This window comes from Helianthus annuus, chromosome 13, assembly GCF_002127325.2.
Source record: "Helianthus annuus cultivar XRQ/B chromosome 13, HanXRQr2.0-SUNRISE, whole genome shotgun sequence".
NCBI lineage: Eukaryota > Viridiplantae > Streptophyta > Magnoliopsida > Asterales > Asteraceae > Helianthus > Helianthus annuus.
In genome coordinates, this window is record NC_035445.2 from 82,473,759 (window position 1) to 82,479,797 (window position 6,039).

General features: G+C 39.0%; 1 long non-coding RNA gene across 1 annotated transcript; it reads right to left on the reverse strand.

The window, feature by feature from the left end:
- Nucleotides 1-1,361: 1,361 nt before the first annotated feature.
- On the reverse strand, nucleotides 1,362-2,955 carry LOC110902874. The gene is made up of 2 exons (XR_002571480.1): nucleotides 2,872-2,955; nucleotides 1,362-1,614 (listed from the first exon to the last, which is right to left on the reverse strand). It is a non-coding gene; the product is annotated as an uncharacterized LOC110902874 (long non-coding RNA).
- Between the last annotated feature and the right edge of the window lie 3,084 nt (nucleotides 2,956-6,039).

Below are 6,039 nucleotides of genomic sequence, written 5' to 3' on the forward strand. Positions count from 1 at the left end.
TCCGTTTGGGGATGGTAAGCCGTACTGAAGTTTAAATGCGTGCCCAAAGACTGTTGGAAAATTTTCCAAAAGTGTGACGTGTATCTTGTATCTCTGTTGGAAATAATAGCCACTGGTACTCCGTGCAGTGACACAATCTTATCAACATACAATTGTGCCAACATGTCAGAGCTATAAGTCTCTTTAATAGGTAAGAAATGTGCTTACTTAGTCAGTCTATCAACTATGACCCATATAGTATCATTTCCTTTCTTTGTCTTTGGCAGCTTGGTGATGAAATCCATCATCACCATTTCCCATTTCCAAGTGGGAATTTCAGGCTGTTGTAGCAAACTTGACGGCTTCTGATGTTCAGCCTTGACTTGAGCACACGTCAAGCATTTAGCTACATGAGTGGCTATAGACTTTTTCAAGCCTATCCACCAATAGTTTGCTTTTACATCCTGGTACATCTTGTCAGCTCCAGGATGAACGGAATATTTAGAACTGTGGGCTTCCTTGAGGATAACATCGCGAAGTCCTCCGTAAACATGAACCCATATTCTTCCATTTAATCTTAGGATTCCGTCCTTGCCATAGGATAACTGTTCTTCAGTTACTCCTAGCTTTTTATTAGGATAGTTAGCTTCCAACACAGCCTCCTTCTGTGCAGCTAACAACCTTTCATTCAAGCTGTTCTTAATTTCAATGCTCTTGGAATTGATCCTTATTGGCTTTACTCTTTCTTTTCTGCTCAAGGCATCTGCGACTACATTAGCCTTGCCTGGATAGTATCTTATTTCACAATCATAATCGTTCAGAGTTTCCATCCAGCGTCGCTGCCTCATGTTCAAATCCTTTTGGTTGAACAAATGTTGAAGGCTTTTGTGATCAGAATATATCACACACTTAGTTCCATACAAATAGTGCCTCCAAAGCTTCAGTGCAAATACAACGGCACCCAGCTCCAAGTCATGGGTGGTGTAATTCCTTTCGTGCACCTTTAACTGACGTGAAGCATAGGCAATGACCTTGCCTTTCTGCATAAGCACACACCCCATCCCGGTGTGTGATGCATCACAATATACTACAAACTCATCAATTCCATCAGGCAACGTCAGAACAGGAGCGTTGCTCAACTTTTGCTTCAATATATCGAAGGATTCTTGATGCTTAGGCCCCCAGTCAAACTTACTATTCTTGCGAGTGAGTAGAGTCAGGGGTGCTGCAATTCTTGAGAAGTTCTCGATAAAGCGTCTGTAGTATCCTGCCAATCCTAAGAAACTGCGAATCTCCGTGGGCGTCTTCGGCTCTTGCTAGTTCATGACAGCCCCAACCTTAGCGGGATCCACTTGGATACCACGCTCACTGTAAGACCCAACTTAAAATAACAGGATTTATGACATTTATCATGCATTTAGTACAAAATTTTTCGAGTTTACAAAAACTTCATGGTTTTAAGATCATACTTGATCATAACATTCAAGCCTACATCATGCTAGATAAACTTTCAAAACATAATTTCAAGTGTTTACATGTCATAAAACAAAATAGACAAAATGCGGAAGCTTTGTTCGGTGTGTTCGGTTCTTGACATGGCTTGATCATCCTCCGGGGTCTAAAGAGCATCTTTACCTATCATACAATTTCATTTAAAAGTTAATCAAGGCATTTGAACAAAATAATTAAATACAAGAAATTATATATTTTGTTTTCAGCCCCTTCACCCGGCCGTGTCAAAAGGATCACCCAGCCGTGTCAACTTAACATATATTTTTCACAGCCCAGTCACCCGACCGTGTCAAAAGGTCACCCGCCCGTGTCAACTCTGCACGTTTATTTTTCATCAAATTTACATCCAAACCTATCCAAACTCATTTTAATTGCTTGGGGTTCATTTCTTAACATGTCTAAGCTATCATCCATTACCCGGATCCATTATTCATATAGTTTACGCTCCCGTTACCCAGTTTACGTTTTTCTTTATTACACTTAAGCCAACATTTTACCACCTACTTTATTTTGACCCGTTTAGAAGTTTTCATGCATTTAAGCATCAACTCGCATTTCTCTTTGTACACTTCGTATTTCCATTTTTTTTAAATAGCCTCTTATATTCAACAACAACTACTTTGTAATGGATTTAACATAACGAACCGTTATCCTTAATTTTACCCTTTGGATAGTCACTCTACGTAATTGACCCGTTCTTAGGAATTTGACTCTCAAGGTTTATATTTACAACTCTTACATAGTTGCATAATCATAATACTAATATCTAAACGACCTCTAAGGGTCATTTTTCCCGATTTACAAATCACGGGCGTTTTGGTCATTTTTAGTCCCTCATTTACGACGAAGGACTCTCGCTAATTATTTGACCCATATTTGCATGCTTAACTAGCAACTTAACTATGCGTACCTGGCTCGAGTCATGGGATTGACCCATTTACATACCTTTTGCTATTAATTTCTAATCAATAGCAATGCGAACCATGGGTTAAATTCCTGTGATTACAAAACTCAATACTCGATCATAAGATATTATTGTCAAATGGTGTTAACAACACCATTTGACCTGTTTCGTCGAAACGACCAATTATAATTATGAGATGGTATTTAATTACCATTTCATCCCTTTAACCTATTCCGATTTACTCTTTGAATTATCTTGCTTAAAAGTCGTTTCTTGCTTTGTTTGACCCATTTTGACTTATGCCAAATGGTGTCCTTTCAAATCCTTTTTATTTATTCGTTAACCCATGTTCGGATTACCAGTCTACCGTTTTTTTGCCCTTTTACCATAACTTATGGTTTCTTGCCATTCCCACTTATTCCAACGTGCATTATAAGTATTTGGTAGTAAGAATAAAAGGCGTAGGCTTAACTTACCTCGTATCCGAGCTACGCTTTTCTTTTCCTTCTTGATTCGTTTGACCCGTTTCTTCCCAAGCCTCCACCTTGCTCGTTAAGTGTTAAACTATCGTCATCATTCAAAGGTGGATAGATTAGTCATTAATAATCACGACTATTCCACCTTACGTATTTTCTATGTCGAAACTACCGTTCGACCTCATTATTTATTAATTCAACTTATCAAAAGTTAACTACTTTTGATCACTTGATTTACACAATTAAGTCTAATTCAACATGATGTTTATAACCCTTATCACTTCACATTTCACTTAATTTGCCATATTATTCAAATGCGCATTTTATCCGAAATTTCAACATTTAGCTTTCTCTTAGGCATTATATCAAACACCTAGTAGGCATTCCTTTATAAAATTTAACAATCGAACTTATGGCTACCTATCTTGCCATTTTTTTTTAACATCTTTTACTAGATAATCATCAATTTCATGGTTAAATGTCAAGATTAACTTTATAGAGTTCAAATAACACTAGTTTGACAATCATGATTCTAGTGTTCATCATGTTTTTACAAACCCATTAAACACCCATAATGGATGATCATGAGCTTTATAATTTCAACACTAATTCAACTAGTTATTAACTAGGGTTTACTCCTAGACATCATACTACTTCAAGATTCATCCATGCATGACATATTTAACCTCAATTTCAGTTTCTCACAATTAACCTAGAAATCAAGATGAATCAAAACATCAAAATTTTACATACCTTATGATCCTTTCAACTAGGTGATCATGAATTTGTGCTTGAGATTTGATTTAGACTTGATTAGAGGCTTCAATTTGTGAATTTTGTGAGGATTTTAGGGTTTGAAGAAAACCCCTGTCGCCCCTTGCTTCTTTGATCGACCAGACACCCCAAAGTGGGTGGTTGGTGTGTTTTAATTTTGGTTTATGTTATTAAGTTTCAAATTTAACAACATAGGCCACTCAACTTTTGTTTGGTTTATAACTTGAATAATTTTGTTCTTTCACTTAATTACAAGACTTGTACTAGGTTATTTATTTCCTAGCTATTTATCTTGTTCAAAACCCGTTTTATTTTAAGTCCCGTTAAGTCTCGGGCCTTTTATATACTTTGCTTTCTCAAAGTATTTCCCATCCTTTTAATAAATATTAGATTTATTTATGTAAAATCCTAAAATTTACCGGGTAAGTTTTACCACTAACTGTATTTTACCCGTCCTTTAGTATTAACGTGGTTTGATTACCAAACCCGTTTTCGGGGTGTTACACTCACTTACGACATGTCCAAGAAATTGGACTTCTCGAAGCCAGAACTCACATTTAGAAAATTTGGCATAGAGCTTTTCTTATTGGAGCAGTTTCAGGATACACCGAAGATGTTTCTCGTGGTCAGCTTGGCTCTTCGAGTAGATGAGGATGTCGTCGATAAAGACAATGACGAATTTATCTAAATAGGGTTTGCAGACGCAATTCATGAGATCCATGAATGCGGTAGGTGCGTTAGTGAGCTCAAAAGGCATCACTAAGAATTCATAATGACCATAGCGAGTTCTAAACACAGTTTTGTGTACATCTTCATCCTTGACCTTCAATTGATGGTAGCCTGACCTTAAATCGATCTTGGAAAAGTAGCTTGCTCCTTGAAGCTGGTCGAACAGGTCGTCGATCCTGGGTAACGGATACCTATTCTTGATAGTAACCTTGTTAAGCTCACGGTAGTCGATGCATAAGCGCATCGAACCATCTTTCTTCTTGACGAACAAGATTGGCGCTCCCCATGGAGACGAACTAGGCCTAATAAAACCTTTGGCTAGCAGATCATCTAGCTGCGTCCTCAATTCCTTCATTTCTGTTGGTGCTAGTCTATAAGGCGCTCTAGCAACAGGTGCAGCTCCGGGAATGATGTCAATCCTGAATTCCACTTGCCTATCTGGTGGCAAACCAGGTAGCTCTTCTGGAAAAACTTCGGGGTAGTCAGAGATGACTGGGATATCTTCAATCCTAGTTTTCTCCTCACCAATGGTTACCTGTGCCATATAAATGACATAACCCTTCTTCGAACGTCTGGATGCCTTAGCATAGGCATTTGCTCAGGCAATCCATGCTGAGTATCTCCCTGAATGGTGAGTGGCTCACCAGACGGAGTCTTGATCACCACTTGTTTCTTGTTGCACACTATCTGAGCTTGGTTACGCGATAACCAATCCATGCCTAATACTACGTCGAATCCGGCTAGCTTAAAGGGTAATAAGGACAAAGGAAAAGAGTGGTTCCTAATGGATATGACACATCCATCTAACACAGTCGAAACTGTTTCCATGGTTCCATCAGCCAGTTCCACCTCATATTTCACACTTAAGGCTTTAACAGGTAATCTTAACAACTCACAAAACTTATCATCTACAAAAGACTTATCTGCTCAAGAATCAAAAAAGTACTATTGCGAAAATATCATTAATAAGAAATGTACCTGTTATAACATTGTCGTTCTCGATGGCCTCCTGAGTATTCATTTGAAAGACCCTGGCGTTGGTCTTTTTCCCTTCCTCAGCTTTCTTTGCCAGTTTTGGGCAGTTGGTCTTGATATGCCCTTTTTCATTGCAACTGTAACAAGTTGCATCCTTCAGCTTTTTTGCATTCAAGGGTCCTGTGCTCAGAGGACTTGCAAATCCCACATGCCTTTGGCGGGGATTGAGATTTCTGATCATACCTGCACCTCCCAAAATGGTGCTTCTTGCAAACTTTGCACTTGGGCCTATCACTCGACTGTTGATCGCCCTTTTTAGTCTCAGACCCATTCTTGCGGTCATGGTTCCCTTTGTGCTTCTTGTTTGACCGACGCGTATTATCATCTTCACGTTTCCTTTTCTCTGCGTCAGTATTTCTTAGTGATCTCTGTCTCACTGCATCCAGTGTGAGGGACAGAGATATATCCGTTGCGGATCTAAATGTAGCGGGCTTAGAGGCCTTCACGCTGACCTTTATTTCTGGAGCCAAACCCCCAATGAAACGTGCGATCCTTTAGGGTTCCGGGGTCACAAGGTAAGGAACCAACCTTGACATAGTGTTGAAACTCGTGAGATAAGCCTGGCAATCCAGGTTCTTCATGACCAGAGATAGAAAATCAGATTCTATCTTTTCAACCTCATGTTGAGGG